Source organism: Schistocerca serialis, chromosome 4, assembly GCF_023864345.2.
Source record: "Schistocerca serialis cubense isolate TAMUIC-IGC-003099 chromosome 4, iqSchSeri2.2, whole genome shotgun sequence".
NCBI classification, from domain to species: Eukaryota; Metazoa; Arthropoda; class Insecta; order Orthoptera; family Acrididae; genus Schistocerca; species Schistocerca serialis.
Window position 1 is genome coordinate 527,344,368 of NC_064641.1, and position 20,717 is coordinate 527,365,084.

A 20,717-nucleotide genomic window follows, 5' to 3' on the forward strand; every position below is an offset into this window, starting at 1 on the left:
GCAGACATAGGTTTCCCTCACAATACAGCCCTACAGAAGGGTTCTTATTGGCTGCCACCAAATTAGTGGATGGGTGATTTGAGAAATCCCTGGAGGGAAGACGATGTTCTTTTTGAGAAGCACTTTGATGACATTTGAAACTGATTGTCGCCAACATGCCGTTCGCATAAAGATTGTGAAGATAAGGAAAAATTAGCGCTCATACGGATATATATAGGTAGACTTCTCCCCTTGCTGTATTTTCGAGTGGAACTGGAAAGGGAATGACTAGCAGTGATACCAGATACCCTCCGTCACACACCACACATGTGAATAAAACTGAAGCACAGGCTTGGAGCAAAAGGTAGAAGTAAGAGCATTCACTTGGAAGGAAAAGGTAAAAGCAGAAGCATTAGCTTCTGATTGTAAGAATAACCTTTTGCCTTTCCTCTCTACCTTTTACTTCTAACACAGTAGCAAAAGCTCCTAGCCGCCTGCTTGGTACGCATTGTCAGCGAACCATTATTGAGCCAGAGCAGGATTCATCACTGTTTCCTTTGCCGTGCGACTGCGTTTCGTTACATTCATTTTCAGTGAGTACTGTCACTTACCGACTGAAGATGTTCTCGTCCGATTCAGATGAAAGTTCGGAATTTGCCGAAAGTACGATGTTGCTTTTAGTCACGGGTTTAGAAAATCATCCTGAGTTATTAGGGAAGTCACAACTTCCAGAAGCAAAACGAAAGAAAGAAGAAGCAATCCTAAATGTTATACATTCATTTGAAACTAATATCGGCATTAAAATTGGCAGGAAACAATCGCTAAAGAAAGTTGGTAACATGAAACCGAGACTACAAAGGAAAACGGATAAGAACAGAATGGGAAATAAACCGATTGTTTTAAATGTTTGGGAGAAGAAGTTTTCAGCTTGATACAAGGATGTGGGAATCCTACAATGAACCAGATACCATGTAAGATAAATTATAAGCTCTTGTGATGTTAATAATTATTTATTTTCATTCGGTTAAAAAATTACACACAGTTTGTAAATGTTAAAATAAGTTTTTTTACAAATCGTTAACTTTCTGGGACAGTGACACTAGGGATTGCACCGTTCGTATCTACAGTATCGCCAGTAGAGTCAGTAGAGCGCTCGAAGTCATCTGGTAAGATTCAGTTCTAGTTTTTGTTAGTCAAACAAAATTAATTACTGCTACTTATAAAGATACTAGCGGAAATTGGTTTTTCGCGAAAATAGCGATGTGTTCTCATTACTGTATCGTAAATACTACTATTGCTATTACTATTATTATTGGTGCTAGCAGCAATATGATGTGGATCAGCTACATACTAAAGGAAAATCTTTATCTTCTGTTCCGACGATAGTGTTCCACCTCTCCTTTCATCTGTCTCTGTCGGAAAATGCTTTGCAATCAACTTAACATTTTCTTCGTTGAAACGATACAGAGTTTTATAATGCTCTCCAGGTGGTCATCGACGTGGTCTGTAGCATTTTTCGCGGCGTGAACGTGCTGCTATTTGAGCCATATCTGCACTCTGCAAACGTGAGCCTGCTCCTGACCAGCCTTCACGTTTGACGAGCAATGAAGTCAGAGCTTCTCTTTATTCTCACAGTTCATCTAATACTGAAGCAATAGCTCAAGGGGAAAGCAAAAGCTTTCTTTGTTCTATTTGTTCCCACAAGCAAAAGCTCTTGCTTCACATTTTATTCACAAATTCCGAAACTTTAGCTTCGAAATTCGAAGGAAAAGCATTTGCCTCACTCTATTCTCGGCCCAATGGCTTGCGAAGAAAGTATATGATGTAAATTTAGTCAACCTATAAAGTTGTCAGTCCATCCATTTACTTCCCACTAAACTCATGGAATAGTGTTGTCTCTTATGTATCAGGAAAACAAAAGTAATTTTCTCATTGCAGCCATTTCGGGAGACGTATGTGAGAGGCTCTTATATGTTTGCTACAGTACATAGAAGATACTGTACCGAGCTCACCTCTCAAGTCATCTCTCGACTTCTGTCGTATTCTGACGAAACTTCCAGTCTTTTATGTATAGCGCTTGGATCTACCGGAGTTCGACGAGTAAGAGGTGTCCCCCACGAAGTTACAGACCTGTGCTAATTCTCTCAAAACACGCTACGTTCCAACAGCACTGCTCGATTGGAGAGAAAGCTGACATATAGAGACATATCACAACAAGAAAAATGGCATTCTAATATACAGGGGAATTTCACAACCATGCAGAGTAAACGCGGTCTGCACAAAGAGATTCACAAGCATAACACCACAATTTTTGGCTATCGAATAATAGTCCAGAAACACCTCTCTATACATGTTCTAACCTTCTTGAAAGTGTTCCTGTAATTACCGCGCTATATATACGACAGAGTAATGGTGACAGTCTTTATTTACAGCACAGGGTCTCTCTCCCCTCGTTACTTTTGTAACGTCCAAGGGAGTAAAACTACGAACTATAAAAAATTCGCTAACCTCAATAAAATTTTACCATGTCTCTCTCTCTTCCGATAAATTTTACTATGTCTCTGTTCCGATGTATACAATGTCTACAACTTTCCTTCTGGCGTTGTTTCTCTAAGTGGAGACTTTGTAGTGAAAAACTTGCAAAATATTTATTCAAAGTATTGGCCATCGTTGGCCACTCCTTTCTCCTAGTTTTACGGCAGCAAACGAATCCCGCAGTTTATAAACTGGGCGCCTTTTGAGGGGAACCATGATTCGATTCAATTTTGCGTTTGTTCGTATGACCGCAATTGCTAGTCGGCTAGTTCGCGTGTCATAGATCGATAAAGGTGGCAGTCAGAGACAAACAATCTGGAGAGTACAGCGGGTGGGGTCGAACCTCCCATTTCAACGTTTTCAAGTGTGTTTTGACGGGGTTTTCGACATGGGGTCGTGCACTATCATGCTGCAAAATCATTTTTCATGTCTGTCACTGTAGTGTTGCCGTTTGTTTTTAAGTGCTCGACTCGAGCACATCAATTGCTTTCGATAAAGATCTCCTGTGATTGTTCCCGTCGGTTGAAGTAGCATCGAAAGCTTTCTCTCTTTCACAAGCATGCCGGTCTTCAACGTCAAAATTACCATTCTTGAAGTATGGAAACAATTTTCTGCGAAGTTCTGTCTCTAACAGGCGTCTCATCATAGATCTTACCCAGATTTTTATGAGCGTCAGCCGCAGATTTCTTCTTACCAAAGCAGAAAATTACAACCTCCCGCAGATGACGAGGATTGGGTTCATAAGTTGACGTATTCAGTCGGGGAAAACCTTATGATGCATTAAAAAATTTACTGATATTTTGATGGCATTATGCTCTCAAATGCCTAAGCTTATTTCATCACACAAACTACTTTATACTATACTACTTTCCACTATTGCCGCCTGTTGCAAAATGGCGGAAGCAAAGTTGTAGACCTTATAGAAACATAGAAAGGTAAATACCGTTTGTGTGTTGACATATCATGTCATCCCATGTACATATATTGCTTCACTGGAGCAAGCGACCAGTGATCAATCTCGCTTCCACCTGCCTGTGTAATGCTTTGTTGCCTTTACTGGATGAAGGCCATATCGACTATCAAAACAACAAGTCCTATGACCAACACAATGGCATTTTAGATCTATAGCGTTACGCTTTCTGGCAGAAATTATGTCTGTGATTTGAAGTCAAATCTCTTCATTCAGACACATACTTGCACTGGATCCTATGCTGATGTGTTCTAATGATTACACACACTGGTGAATCACATTCGAGGCACTCTCATATCACAAAACGAGTCACCGTTTTTGACGCTATCTGCTAAAGACCCCATACAGAAATTCTCCAAAGTGATTTTTAACAGTCCCTTTGTTTGTTGTAACTGCTCCTGAGACTCCGTCCCGCCCTCTCTGCAGCTTTCTCCATGTCATCGTTCCAATTTAAGTCAGAATTGAGCAGGAGTCGGAGAGCACTATATCTATCACCTATTGAATCCTGTGGAGAAACAGGTCGAGCCTACTATAAACACCATTTTTGAAGCCATGATAGACACGAAGCCCAGAGCAACAACAGTAGTATGAGATGACATGCCAACTAGCTCCGCAGATGATGATATTGAAGAAATGTACGATGAAATGGTTCAAATGGCTCTGAGCACTATGGGACTTAACTTCTGAAGTCATCAATCCCCTAAAACTTAGAACTACTTGAACCTAACTAACCTAAGGACATCACACACATCCATGCCCGAGGCAGGATTCGAACCTGCCACGGTGGTGGACGCGCGGTTCCAGACTGTCGCTCCTAGAACCGCTCGGCCACTCCGGTCAGCTACGATGAAATAAAAGAAATTATTCTGATAGTTAAGGGATGTGAAAATTCCATATTGATGAGGGACTGAAATTCGATAGGAGGTAAAGGAAGAGTAGGAAAAGTAGAAGCTATATGTGGGGAAAGGAAAGAAAGAGGAAAGGTCTGGTAGAATTTTCAACAAAGCATAATTTGATAATAGCTAACACTACGTTTAAGAATCATGAAAGAAGGTTGTATCTTGAAAGAGACCTCGAGACACCAGAAGATTTCATATTTATTATACAGTGGTAATACAGAGATTTAAGGGTCAGGTTATAAATTGTAATATATTGCCAGGGGCAGAAGTGGACTCTGACCACAATTTATTGGTTGTGAACTGTAGACTGCAACTGAAGAAAGTGCTAGAGGTAGAGATTTGAGGAGATGGGATTTGGATAAACTGAAAGAACCAGGGGTTGTAGAGAGTTTCAGAGGGACCATTGAGGAACAAGTAACAAGAATTCTAAAGATGGCAGGAATAAAATATAGGGAGCGAAGAGCTATTTAATAACTACGCAGATTAGTTGGGAGTTATGAGAACTGAGGGCCATGAAAGGGAAGCAATGGTTGTGAATGGAGTGAAACAGGGCAGTAGCATATCCCCAATGTTATTCAATCCGTGTATTGAGCTAGAAACACAAGAAAAATTTGAAGTAGGAATTAAAGTCTAAGGAGAAGAAATAAAGAATTGGAGAATTGCCGATGACATTATAATTCTCTCAGAGACAGCAAAAGGAATTGGAAGAGCAGCTGAACGGAATGGACACTATCTTGAAAGGAGGGTATAAGATGAACCATGAGGATTATTTAATGTAATCGATTTAAATCATGTGATACTAAGGGAATTATGTAGATTAGGAAATGTGACACTTAAAGTAGTAGATGAGCTTTGCTGTTCTGGGATGCAAAATAACTGGGGATGGTCGAAGTAGGGTGGATGTAAGACGTGGACTGGTAATGGCAGGAAAAATGTTTCTGGAGACGAGAAATTTGTTAACATCGAATATAGATTTAAATGTTAGGCTATCACGTCTGAAAGTCTTTGTAAGGAGTGAAGCCATGTGTGGACGTGAAACATGGATGATGAATAGTTTAGACTAGAATAGACTAGGAGTTTTTGGAGATGTGGGGCTACAGAAGAATACTGAAGATGAGATGGGTAGGTCACGTAATAAATGAGGATGTACGGAATAGAAATGGGGAGAAGAGAAATTTGTAGTAGTACCCGACTAAGAAATGGGGTCACTTGGTAGGACACATTCTGAGGTACCTAGGGGTCACCAATTTAGTACTGGAGGGAAGTCTGAGAGGAAAAATCGTAGAGGGAGACCAAGAGCTGAATTCAGTAAGCCATTACTCGGTTTGCACAAGATATAGCAGCATGCAGAGCTACATCAAACCAGGCTTTGGATTGAAGACCACGACGACAACGAAAACCAATTCTTTTCTCTTCAGTGATGTAAAATGACCGATGTGAAATTACACACCATGCTGCACTAACTCTGTAAACAATTTTCAAGCAAAGGTATACATAGGGTCTTCTGTCTCTCTTAAGCACCTGTCACTAAGTTGGAAACACTGAATTTATGAAACTCGAAACTCGATTCATGTCGAATGTGTGCCAGAGAAATGGAGTGCTTCAAATACATTTTCGTTCGTCTGGAGGAGGGAGTAGAAATAGGTTTTCTATAGATGGAAGTGATTCATCACACATCCCTAGTAAGCCCTCTGCTGATTGATATGGAGACATTTGTTGTTAACGATTGCAGGTAGACTGCGCTCTAAGTCACACACAAGAAACGCAGTTCAGTACACGTCGATCCCAAGTTATACTACACATCTGATGTACCCCGAGAGAACAACGGGAAAAATGTTACATGTGTGATAAATGACCTGCAGCAACATCTCCCTCTCTCTAGAATGCATCATCAATCTACCATTAAATCATACCTCATGACAACGCGCTCAACTAATCATTCCACCAATTTTCTATCATCCCTTAAGGCAGATGCAAGTCAGTTAGGGGCAGATGTTTCTCTTTTGCAGGAAAGCATCAAAGACAGCAGCCAACTTGCGTGTATCACTATTACCTCGATAGACATACACTAGATGGTGATGATGACGTTTGGTTGGTGGGGCGCGCAGCTGCTCGGTTATCAGCGCCAGTACAAATTCCCAGTCTTTAATCAGTCCAATCTCGCCAGTTTCACGAATGATGATGAAATTACGAGGAAAACACAAACACCCAGTCCCCAGGTGGAGATATCCCCAACCCGGCCAGGAATCGAACACGGGACCCCATGATCCAGACATACAATAGAATGATTCTAAAAAGCCATATAGCAACTGTTCTGTAAGGCACATGTCAGCTGAGACTGCAGAGAAGCACATTGTAAATGTTTTTGTTAGAGCTTAAAACACCTAAACAGTCCTGCACACCCAAAACATGCGATCCATTCTGCAGTTGTGTAATTCAGTCCCCCAGCTAGTATTATAACACTCTTTAGCTAAGAACACTTTACAAAAATCTATAAGGTGGTTGCCGATAAATCTAGGGCCACATATGGGCTTGTAATCCGACATATATAAATTTATTACTGTGTATTTGGTTGTCATGCACGTTAAGCATTCTATTCAAGCCGTCTTGTCACTGTCGACGAAAATTGACTGTTTCTCTGAATCCCGTCACTTCCATGTCAACTTTTTCTCGTAATCCTCTTGCTGTCACATACATGTACAAGAATTTTCCTGCAGCAAGCATTATACATGCAAGTACCCCCTCATAACTCCTCAGTTTTCCCGCATTGTGGTGTATTTTCCGCCAATTGTTTCGTATTTTCGTAATTTTGTCGATTTTTATATGACTTGTGCCCTTACAATCATAACATCATTTCTCGCCACGTATTCTAAAACTGATTCTAAATGTAATACGGTTTTCAACACCTTGCGCCGACAACTTGCGTAAATGCTCTATTTTCTGGCCAGATGGTATAGTACACCGCTGTACTCTAATGCATCCAGTCATCTCCAACCACATATTCTACAGTTGCATTTCATTTCGTCTATTTTCTATATATATGTCTGTCGCAGATGGCTCTCATGACCCAGAGCAGATCCAAGTTTGTGTTTGAGTGTGGATCCGCCACGAGTTATATCTGGAACGATGTTTAGAGGCGGCTCCATAATATCCGGGATGGTGTCTGAACGTGAGTTCACAGCGCATTATATCCGGAGCGGTGTTCGGTGGAGGATGCTGTGTCAATGACAGATTCAGGAAGGTGCATCCACCACTCATAAAATGTGGAACCACGTTCAGAGATGGAGCAACAACACGTTACATCTGGGATAGGGCTCAAAGGCGGATCCGCCATGGGTTATATCCGAAACTGCGTCTAGAGATGCCCAACAATGCGTTACATCCACCCAGGATAGGGTTCAAACTTGAGTCCATCATGCCTTATTTCTGGCGATGAGTTCTATGTCGAAAGGTGAACTCCCCTGCGGGAGCATTGAATCATGGGAGCTATCTGCAACACAGATGTACAGAAAAAAGCGCAAAATGTAATGTAACTGGCTGGCTCTGAGCACTATGGGACTCAACTGCTGAGGTCATTAGTCCCCAACAATGTAACTATAGAATATCTTGTCGGAGGTGGCTGGATGGATTCGATTACAATGCTATACTATAATGGCCGATCAGAAAATAGCACCTAAGCGCTAGGTGTTCACAACTGTACTATACTTAAACGCAATTTTAGAATACGTGCCGAATAGTGATGGCATGATTGCATGAGTAGCAAGTATACAATACATAAGATTACGAAAATTGATGGAAAATACGTAATTATTCCGGGAAACTACGCCAAAATGCGCGGAAACTGAGTGGGAATGAGGGAGTGCTTGCATACCTACTGCTTGCTGCAGGAAAATTCTTTCACATGGGGACGAGTATGTGACAGCAAGTGGAATACGAGAAAAAGTTGACGTGGAAGAAATGGGATTCAGGGAAACTCTGTGGTGGGCGGCAGGAATAGAATATTTAATGTCGATGACCACCAAACGTAGAGTAAAAAATTTATGTACACTATGTTATCAAAAGTATCCATAAACCCTCAAGAACATACGTTTGTCATATTAGGTGCATTGTGCTTCCCCCTACTGCCAGGTACTCCATACCCGCGACCTCAGCAGCCATTAGACACCGTGAGGGAGCAGAATGGGTTTCTCCGTGGAACTCACAGACTTCAAACGTGTTCAGGGGATTGAGTGTCACTTGTGTCATATGTCTGTATGCGAGATTTCCAGACGCCTAAACATCCCTAGGTTCACTGTTTCTGAAGTGATAGTGATGTGGAAACGTGAAGGGACACGTGCAGCACGAAAGCGTACAGGCCGACCTCATCTTTTGACTGACACAGACTGCCGACAGTTAAAGAGGGTCATAATGTGTAGTAGGCAGACGTCTATCCAGACCACCGCACGGGAATTCCAAACTACATCAGAATCCTCTGCAAGTGCTATGACAGTTAGCCGGTAGGTGAGAAAACTTGGATTTCATGGTTGAGCGGCTACTCATAAGCCACACATCACGCCGGTCAATGACAAACGACTCCTCGCTTGGTGTTGGGAGCCTAACATTGTACGATTTAACAGTGGAAAAACATAGGGTGGAATGACGAATCACGGTACACAATGCGGCGACCGACGGCAGGATGCAGGTATGGCGAATGCCTGGTGTACATCGTCTGCCAGCGCGTGTAGTACCAACAATAAAATTCGGAGGCAGTGATGTTATGGTGTGGTCGTGTTTTTCGTGGAGGGGGCTTGCACCCTTTGCTGTGTTCTGAGGCACTATCACAGAAAAGGCCTAAATTGATGTCTTAAGCACCTTCTTGCTTCCAACTGTTGAAGAGCATTTCGGGGATGGCGACTGCATCTTTCAACACGATCGAGCACCTATTCATAATGCACGGCCTGTCGACGAATGGGTACGGACAATAACATCCCTGTAATGGACTGGCATCCCTGTAATGGACTGACCTGCACAGAGTCCTGACTTGAATCCTATAGAACACCTTTGGCATGTTTTGGAACGCCGACATCGATACCTCTCCTCTGTGCAGCAATCCGTGAAGAATTGGCTTCTATTTCCCATGAAACCTTCCAGCACTTGAATGAATGTATGCCTGCGAGAGTGGAAGCTATCATCAAGGTTAAGGGTGGGCCAACACCATATTCAGTTCCATCATTACCGATGGAGGGCGCCACGAACTTGTAAGTCAGTTTCAGCCAGGTATCGGTATACTTTTGATCACATAGTGTATGTCGGATCACAAGCTCAGGTGTGGCCCTGAGATTTATTGGCTACCGCCTTAGAGTATTTTATGACGTGTCCTTAGCTAAAGAGTGTTGTGTTACCAGCTGGGGGACTGCAATACACAGCTGCAGAATGGATAGCATATTTAGCCTGTGTAGGACTGTTTACGTGTTTAAACTCCGACAAAAATATTTACAACGTGATTTTCTGTACTTTCCACCAATTACAACCACGGAATGTCGGCTACCAAATACTTCACAGAATATATTGCTGTATGGCTTTTTTTGCAGCATTCTACTGTATGTCTATCGAGATCATAGTGATATATACAAATTGTCTGCTCTCCTTGATGCTTTCTTGTAAAAGAGAACCACCTGCCCCTAACTGACTTGAATGTGCGTTAAAGGATGATAGAAATTGGAGTCATTCGTTGAGAGTGGCTGTCACGAGGAATGATTTAATGGTAGAGAGTGAGGTGTTGCTGCAGGTCATTTCTCACACACTTAACTATTTTTTTTTTTTGTAGTTCTGTATGTGACTGAGAGCGCTGTCTACCTGCAATCGTTAACAGAAGATGTCTCCCTACCAGCCAACAGAGGGCTTCCAGTGCACGTGTGGTGAGTCATGTCTATCAATGAAAAACATATTTCAACACCCTCATTTAGACAAATGAAGATGTATGTGAAGTACTCCATTCCTCTGCCACATGGTGGACATAAATCGACTCCTCAGTTTTACAACTACGGTGGTTACAAGTTAGTGACCGGTGTTTATGAGGTACTGCAAAACCTATGTATACATTCGCTTGACAGTATACATTGGCTTGACTGTTTACCAGGTTAGTGCAGCATGGTGTGTTGTAATTTCAGACGTGAAACGTGGCTGTTAATCGTTTGTGTGTTTCCTTGTGAGACGCATTCTCCATTGCTGACGATCATTTTATAGATGTGATACAAACAGAGAATAATTCCTGAACTGTGATTGGATGTGAACAGTGGGCGCTATACACCTCCAAATATACAGGGTGTTACAAAAAGGTACGGCCAAACATTCAGGAAACATTCCTCACACACAAAGAAAGAAAATATCTTATGTGAACATGTTTCCGGAAATGATTACTTTCCATGTTAGAGCTCATTTTATTACTTCTCTTCCAATCACATTTATCATGGAATGGAAACACACAGCAACAGAACGTACCAGCGTGACTTCAAACACTTTGTTACAGGAAATGTTCAAAATGTCCTCCGTTAGCGAGGATACATGCATCCACCCTCCGTCGCATGGAATCCCTGATGCGCAGATGCAGCCCTGGAGAATGGCATATTGTATCATAGCCGTCCACAATACGAGCACGAAGAGTCTCTACATTTCGTACCGGGGTTGCGTAGACATGAGCTTTCAAATGACACCATAAATGAAAGTAAAGAGGGTTGAGGTCAGGAGATCGTGGAGGCCATGGAATTGGTCCGCCTCTAGCAATTCATCGGTCACCGAATCTGTTGCTGAGAAGCGTACGAACACTTCGACTGAAATGTGCAGGAGCTCCATCGTGCATGAACCACATGTTTTGTAGTACTTGTAAAGGCACATGTTCTAGCAGCACAGGTAGAGTATCCTGTATGAAATCATGATAAAGTGCTCCATTGAGCGTAGGTGGAAGAACATGGGGCCCAATCAACACATCACCAACAACGCCTGCCCAAACGTTCACAGAAAATCTGTGTTGGTGACGTGATTGCACAATTGCGTGCGGATTCTCGTCAGCCCACACATGTTGATTGTGAAAATTTACAATTTCATCACGTTGGAATGAAGCCTCATCTGTAAAGAGAACATTTGCACTGATATGTGGATTGACACATTGTTGGATGAACCATTCGCAGAAGTGTACCCGTGGATGCCAATCAGCTGCTGATAGTGCCTGCACACCCTGTACATGGTACGGAGACCACTGGTTCTCCCGTAGCACTCTCCATACAGTGACGTGGTCAACGTTACCTTGTACAACAGCAACTTCTCTGAGGCTGACATTAGGGTTATTGTCAACTGCACGAAGAATTGCCACATCCATTGCAGGTGTCCTCGTCGTTCTAGGTCTTCCCCAGTCGCGAGTCATAGCCTGAAATGTTCCGTGCTCCCTAAGATGCCGATCAGTTGCTTCGGACGTCTTCCTGACGGGACACCTTCGTTCTGGAAATCTGTCTCGATACAAACGTACCGCGCCACGGCTATTGCCCCGTGCTAATCCATACATCAAATGGGCATCTGCCAACTCCGCATTTGTAAACATTGCACTGAGTGCAAAACCACGTTCGTGATGAACACTAACCTGTTGATGCTACGTACTGATGTGCTTGATGCTATTACTGTAGAGCAATGAGTCACATGTGAACACAAGCACCGAAGTCAACATTACCTTCCTTCAGTAGGGCCAACTAGCGGTGAATCTAGGAAGTACAGTACATACTGACGAAACTAAAATGAGCTCTAATATGGAAATTAAGTGTTTCCGGACACATGTCCACATAACATATTTTCTTTGTTTGTTTGTGAGGAATGTTTCCTGAAAGTTTGGCCGTACCTTTTTGTAACACCCTGTATACATTGTACAAGTATCACAAAGACTCTATGTTGCTCTGTGGCGTGGAAAGAAGTAGTCTTAACATCTGTCTTCATAGTTAATGGGTTACAAAACTTAGAGGGTGGATGTATGTCACATGTTGGATGCATATGTCCCACACTAGAGTGTTAAAAGTTTGCACTCCACATCACTAACATTTGGGAAACCACATGGCTTTATCATTACAGGGTTTCAAGGGTGAACCACGTAGCCTTAGGAGTGCATTTGGTTTAAGTTTTACAATCATTTCTCTTACCACACCGAGCGAGGTGGCGTAGTGGTTAGTCCAATGGACTTAATGTTCAGGAGGATGGCAGCTAAAACCTGCATCTGGCCCACTTGGTTTAGGTATACCATGATTTCCCTAAATCGCTTCAGGCAAATGCTGGCACAGTTCCTATGAAAGGGTAGGGTCGACTTCCTTCCCCATCTTTCCCTAATCCATTGGGAACGATGACCTCTCTGTTTGGACCCCTCCCCTCCTCCTCCTCCAAATCAACCAGCAATCAATCTTTTGCCAATACTTTCTTGGTACTGACCACAGACACTAGAAGACTACTTTACAATTGATAGCACAGTTAATTTGTGTGAAATGCCCCAAATTCTGTCCGGACCATAATCATGCATAAATCATACGTTTCTTCTCAACCATCTATAAGATCATCAGAACATTCTCACACCTTCTATACACCAACAAAGGGTGCTAATCTCCTCTACATGTAAGAATCTTGAGAGATTAGGTGCACTTGGATGGGTGCTGTGGGTAACATTGCTGTGGTACAATATTTGCAGAACAGCAGTTACAGACTCACTCATTCCCCTCACGAGACATGAAATATAACTGCTATAGGACCCTCTTACTTCTGGTCAGCTGCAAATGAAATCGGTGACACTGATGTAGGGAGCGTTGGTTAAGGACAATGTGGGGAGATCTCTCAAACTCCGACTCTGTCCTAAGAATTCGAGTATGCTCTGTGACTCCCATAGGCAGTGACTCACATAGGGAAATTGGGCCGTCGTCATCGTAAATAACACACTAAAATTCAAGTGGCAGAAATATGTAGATAACCAAACTGCATCGGTATAGGGCACTGTCCAGCATACTTTGGTACACTATGTTCGAGTATTAACCACGAATGGATGCACTGTACAGCCGTTTAGCTACATTTGCAATCTTGTGTATGGTATATCCAAAGAACTGGATGGGTGGTTTAGCGATGAGATAGGAACTGGGAAGCATGGTGCTGTGTTATTGGTAGGTGTTGAAATTACAGAAAGAAATCTGGTAAAATTGCTAAAGCTGATCAGACTGTCAACTCTGGTGATTATTACAGTACATTGTCCCATATTGACAGTGTCTTTTCTACACTACCTGACCACTGTTGTGCTATTCATTACCACATAATGATTGCCTGATACCACTTGTTTGAGATGGAGGGATCTTGGTGGGAGCAACACCTTTCAGAGATGGCCAACACTGAGACACTGATCACATACAAGCTTGTAACGTAAAGAAGCAATACTTCGGTCTTTTCGAGGGGGAGCACCTGTACATCTGCTACACTGCCAAGGTGAAGGAATGGATTAAATATAACGATCATCTCATTTGCACAGACGTTTGGAAACGCTCCAAAGTGCCAGAAATTCCTTCACTTTCCATATGTTGTGAATTCTTCCACATTCAATAAGAAACAGAGCCTCTGTCTTTGATTCCAACCATCCCATATGTTTTGCGAGCAGCATAGTTTACACCATGTGATATCCAGCTTTCTGTGAGAGCCCCTGGATTGAAACATGTTAATGTCAGTTTAGCACCTGACACACTCCTCGAAGTTGTGGTGGAAAAACAAAATGCCTGGCAGTGTACAAAGCTGTGGTCATATAGGCTTGCATGTCTTACAGAAGACAACAATGTATGAAGCTGCTTACAAAAGAACAACTAATAGTATGTGGAATATGGTCCTCCTATGATATGTGGGAAGAAACTTTAACTGGTCTGTGCAAGTGAATTCGATCGCTGGCCACCTGCTGCAATGGATCAATACATGTATACCTAATAAGATCGCCACATATGCTCGAGGCCAGCACGTAGACGGTATATGATTTCGACATGTTGGAAGCGAGAGATGCAATAATGTCTCAGGAAGTTCTCCTCTGGGTGACAATGCTGGAGTTTTTATAGTTAATAGGTTTTTCTCTGTTGGATGGTATAAAATAAGGAGGATATAGAGAATGTTTGGGTGATAGACACACGAGCCACAGATCTTCTTGGCCTGCAATATTTGTATGTGGTTTGGAAATGCAACACACTGCTGCAGCAAAGTCATCCTTCTTCCAGTTCCCATACGATGAGGGGTCTTCCTAATTTTCTTGATGAGAAACACCACCATGACTACTCATACTGTCTTTTTCTACTACCTTGTGTCTCAGGAGAAGGTTCGTTTGGCGCTGGCCTTACACACTGTATTCGGTTGAAAGTGCTACTACAACATGTTCCCATTTAAACCGATTTACCAAAACACATTCTTGTCGCATTAACCCAACTCACCCTGATTTTTCACGGATTGCAGGAGGTGGTGGAAATAGCGCTCTCCGACTTCTGTTCATTTGCGACTTAAATTGGGACGATGACATGGACAAAGCTTCAGGGAGGGCGGGACGGAGTCTGAGGAACGGATACGAGACGCAAAGGGACCGTCTAAACCACGATGGAGTTATGCTGTATGAGGTCCTTAGCAGAAAGTTTCGAGAGAGGTGACTCGTTTCTATATATGAGAGTGTCACGAATATGATTCGCCAGTTGCTGTAATCATTCAAAGACATCTGTATAGTATCCTACTCAAGTATACAGTTGAATGGAGAGACTTGATTTTAATCCACAGACAGCATTTCTACCAAAAGCGTTGTCCTGTAGACCTAAAAAGCTAGTGTATTTGTCATAGGAATTTCTACATTTGATAGTCCATATGGTCTTCCTTCCGTTTGTAACGTGCGCGTGGGGCGCACAATACTCATAAAAGCCTGTACTATGGTAAGTGAGCGGGGTTCACCTTACGAGACAGGATTTTCGTATAGATATTGACCGCGTGTACCTGAATGGTGGCAAATCAGACTTACACCCACTCTGTACTAACAATGATCCGTCAAGTAAGATCAAAATGCAATTACACGTCAGTATTTACCAAAAGCAACACTGAAGATGCTACCAATTTGATAATAATACGGTCGCCAGCCCAATTAGGCATTAACTGAGTTTCTTCCCAGTACAAGTTGATGTATATTCATGCAAAACAACAAGTAGTAACACTGCATAATATAGTAGAATTTTAGAACCAGAAAATCTATTGAACTGATAGTTTCACGTTCTGTAATGATATGGAAAAAATCATGAATACATAACACTGCACTATAATGTATACTACAAGGATCTATACTGTCTATTGATCTGATTAAAATAGGCCATAGGTTACCCTAGGAATACCACTTTCGAGCCACACACACAATGTCAACTTTGATAAACATAAAACTTATCCATCGTCCTGAAAGGTTTTCATTTAGGAACTCGCGTGATAAATCAAATGTGATGTCACCGCCAGACACCACACTTGCTAGGTGGTAGCCTTTAAATCGGCCGCGGTCCGGTAGTATACGTCGGACCCGCGTGTCGCCACTGTCAGTGATTGCAGACCGAGCACCGCCACACAGCAGGTCTAGAGAGACGTCCTAGCACTCGTCTCAGTTGTACAGCCGACTTTGCTAGCGATGCTACACTGACAAATACGCTCTCAACTGCCGAGACGATAGTTAGCATAGCCTTCAGCTACGTCATTTGCTGCGACCTAGCAAGGCGCCATTACCAGTTTATATTGAGATTATAATTGATGTATCAACAAGAGCGATGTTCTCCAATTATGGATTAAAGTCAAGTATTCCAAGATCTTCGTACCTTATTTGCAATTCTCAAGACATTGTCCTGTTCCAGACCTCACGCCAGTCTGCGTGAGCTTAAACGCGAGCCTTTCGGCTACCTCCGAGTGGCTTGGCTGTCTTAACAAGTCACTACATCAAACACAAGCCAGCTGTGAGGTCCCTTTCCTCAAACTGAAGTATTAACCACGTTTGTAACTTGTGTAAATAATTGGCGCCATTCATGGCCCTTTCAAAAAAGTGCGGTCCTAGCTGATGTGATTTCATCGCTGCGCATATCATTGGGTGAGGAGAGTCTCTGCCTAACTGGACTGTGTTTTGGGGAGTATCGTTGGCCCAAACGAAAATATTTATAGCACCTGAGCTGCATTAAATGGCACATTCATGTGAAAACCGACATCGCATTTGTTAACTGAGTTAATAAAGCACGATACACTGAAACGTGCTGATTTCGGTCTGTATCCGATAACTCGTTTACTGAAGTCGATCGGAAATGTCTGACCTCGAAATGTTTTTTCTTCTAATCTCGCACTGTTATCGACAGCATACGGAGCTCCGAAGCACATGTGTGTGTCATCTCATAAGAAACTATTCAATCGCACCAGAGACTCGGGCGTACGCTTTCTCCATATCTTGCTTCTCCCACTCAGCGGCCGCCTTTAATACTGCCAAAATCAATTGAACGTCTTTCCCAATCCAGAAATGTTGTCTTTCGCTGTGGAGCCATACTAAATCTTTCCTGGAATGCTTCCACAATCTGTCTCCATGTGTGCTCTGTGTGTTGTTCGTGTACCCATACACTTGTAACTAATTGCTCCTGAATAACGTATCTGCGACCGCTTACATCTATCATGGCTAGAAACTGAAACTCTACAGCGAATGCGACTGTGAAAACATGTATCTACGAATTCCAAGAATTGATTACAGCAATTGATAAGAAGTAACGCACTTAAAACTTCCGGGCTGATAGGACGTGGTCGAAGTGTAAAACTGTCTCCTGACGTTTCGTCTCCGACTGCGGGAGACAATTTTATACTTCGACCACGGCCTATCAGCCCGGAGGTTTTAAGTGAAGACAATACCGGCCGTGAAACCTTACAATGTATGATGAGAAGTAAAATAGCTACCTAACTTACTTTTCGAAAACGAAGTACAGTAACCATCGACCAAAGTTAGTGCTCACACGACGCGTGCTGTAGTTAAAAGAAAAAACAAAAAGGAGCCAGTTTCCTCCCTCTCCAATTTAGTTGGTGCATAGTCTCCAATGCCACCGAAACTATAGGGTGTTTCTACTCAGGACTCCAGTATATAAATAACTATCTTACAGGCTCTCGCCTTCACGTTGTAAAATACATATAAGCTGTACTTTAGGTGGTCTAATAGCTTAATGATATGTGAAAATACGTGTTCCATGTGGCAGATAACAAGACGTAGAATCGATTTTTCACATCTTTCCAGAACCATATCAGGACTGCTCCGAGAAGGATTCTTAATGAAAAGTCAGCCAACGCGCTGAGTTTCCTTCCAGACTCTGGCAACCTGCCCAGTACTAATGACCTCCGTGTCGACAGAGAGCTAACGCAGGAACCTCCGGCGCTATGCAATCTTTCTTACAGTACAGGGCGCCGCCAGCCAGAGGCTGTTAAAAGTGGTGAAATGAGCAGAAATACTTTGGAAGAAAACCATACTGCTGCTAAACCCAAAATACAGTAGGAAAAGAAAAAAATTATTTTATTACCAGGTTCACCTTATTTATTTGTAGCAAACCTTTTTGAGAAGATGTAGTAGAGGTGGGAGTGTAATATTTGAACATGTCCTGTTTAGTAAACGTACTTGCTTCTACAGCAACGTTTGTACCTTTCAGAAGTACAATAATAACTGTTTACAAATATTATAGTTCGTGGGGTAACAATTTCATACATACTCAACGACTTCGGTACGTAGCGAAACCAAACCAGTATGGAGGATATGCTGCAGGTGTTGTGCCAACTGCTGCAGGTGCACTACAGCTTATGGATTTCTAAATAGCACTCGAATAGTGACTGGTGCGTAAATTACAATTCTGATCATCCATTTACAGCCCTTTAATAAATGTGATACGTTTCACAAATTAATGTGCAGCCAGTGCAAGAACATGTTTCCGGGAGAGATATCTTGTGTGCAGCTACAGAAAATCGTTACTGAGGACTGGAGCCTGCACTTCGTGGTCGTCATTATTCGATCTGCAGCCTTGTGATACTGGAGGCTTACCATTTTGCTTTACTGTCCATCAATTAATGTTTAATAATTATATGGGGCTTACACACAGCGGAGTGCCGTAGGAGGGTGTGCATTGCACCATGAGGCTTCCAGTCAGCCGGCGAAGGAGAAGAGCTGTCAGTTATAATGTACAGCCAGCCGCTGAACGGACGCCGAAAGGAGACCAAGGGTCCGTCGGGAAGTAGCTGGAATCCCCACCATACTGCCAAAATGTGTGTCCATAATTGCCAATTCTTTTGAGCGGCAAAGAATGGCAACATTGATACAGTATCACATGCGCAACTTGTAGTGTGCAACATGTAGAAATGAGCACAAAGTCCAGACACCTATGTCTATAAAGCATTTTACACTACAATTACCAGTATTAAGTGATACGCTGTACCTTGGCCTACAAAAACTCAGAGAGATAATTCAGATTAATAACTACCATATAAACATAAATACAAAACCCAGGCAGGTGATGTTGTTTAGTCTCTTATAAACATCTTCTACTACTGATACTGCCGGAAGAATCCTTTTCTTTGCCTTGATGGATACGGTCTGCTCTCCTTTTCCTTGCTTACTACTAATGTAAATGAATAACAGATTAAAGGACACTGTAGCCCATGTCAATGTATTTACAAACTAATTTTTTTAAACAAATCTGTTTGAGAAACGTGTGCGGGCCTCTCATTTTCGCCCACTGGATTTCACAAGACAATTACCATCCGACTCATCCGCTTTGCAAGTTATTTTACCACAGCAGAAAATGAGACGGCGACAGAGATGAAACTGGTGAAGTGTGCACCTAATCGGTAATCAGCCTGCAGGATATCGGCGGAGAAAGATAAAGACGAAAGTTATATAAAGCCAGCGTCATTGAATTTGCTACCTTGATATATTGCGATCGTTATTATATACCTACATTTTACGCACACGGACGGAAGATTCTCACCAAGTTGATCAACTAATTACATGCAATAAATAATGAATTTTGAATTAGGAAATTTTCTTTATGTTGGTCGTAAACCACAAGTTAGTCATTGATGTCAACCTCCCATAGTACACGTTCAAATAACACCAACACAGACTGCAGATTGCTTTCTGATTGTACTTAGGTTACTCATTCCTAGGAACATACAGTTTCAGGTCCACAACGTTTCTTACACCTAAAGGTCTCTTGGAAGTTGGGTAGATCAGGTAGTAGGCATTATCGTGTGGAATGTTCTGTATTATATACGTCCATTATAAATATATTTAAATTTGGAAATTTCATGGTTCAGTTCACTAAATTTTTCATGGGTTTTTAAAAGAACATAATCCCCAATTTTAAATTTTGAAACTTTCAGGTTTTTATCATGTCTTTTAGATCTAGATTCAGCTTTTTGTTTTGCCCTTTTTCTGACTAATTCTTTCTTTTGACTCAACCCCAAGCTTGTACAAGGTGGAAACTCCAGTTTTTCCTCAATTAAACTTTTACTTCTGCTGCCAAACAAAATTTCTTCCGGTGGGAACCCAGTAGTTTCATGATGTAAGGTGTTCATGACATTCTCAAAGTCCCATATAAATCTGCCCCAGGCTCTGTGGTTATGACTGCAGTGCGTTCTACACAATCTCCCAATTTCTCGCATGTACCTTTCAACCGGGTTGCTAGCTGGGTGGTAGGCTGAGATATATTTATCCTCCACACCATTTTGCTCCATTCCTTCTTTCCAAATTTTGGATATGAACTGGGGTCCTTTGTCAGATAGTACTGCCTTGGGTGTCCCTATGGTTCTGAAGTATTCGACTATCCTATTAAATACAGCTTTTGCTGTTGCCTTTTTCAAGGGGTATAATTTCACAAACTTTGAGATTACTTCCAAAATTACTAGAATATATGCACAGTTTCCCGAAGTCTTCGGGAGGGGACCATACAAATCTACTGATAATAATTCTAGGGTGTCCTCAGGTAATGTACTTTGCATTGGACCTCTACTAGTTCTGTTAGGTACTTTGGCCCTTTGACAGACATCACATGACTTAATTCGTTCATTTACCTTCTTACTGACACTACCAGCAATCACTATTACATTATTCAGTTTATTTAAACATTTCTTTGGCCCACTATGCCCCAATGCTAAATGAAAATAGTCTATGACATCAGTATCAAACTGGTGTGGCCAACATACTCTCCATTCCTCAGTGACTAATTCTTTCCTCCTATATAAAATGCCTTTAAAGATTTTGTAATATTTCTTAATTTGAGGATACTGCACACTGTCAA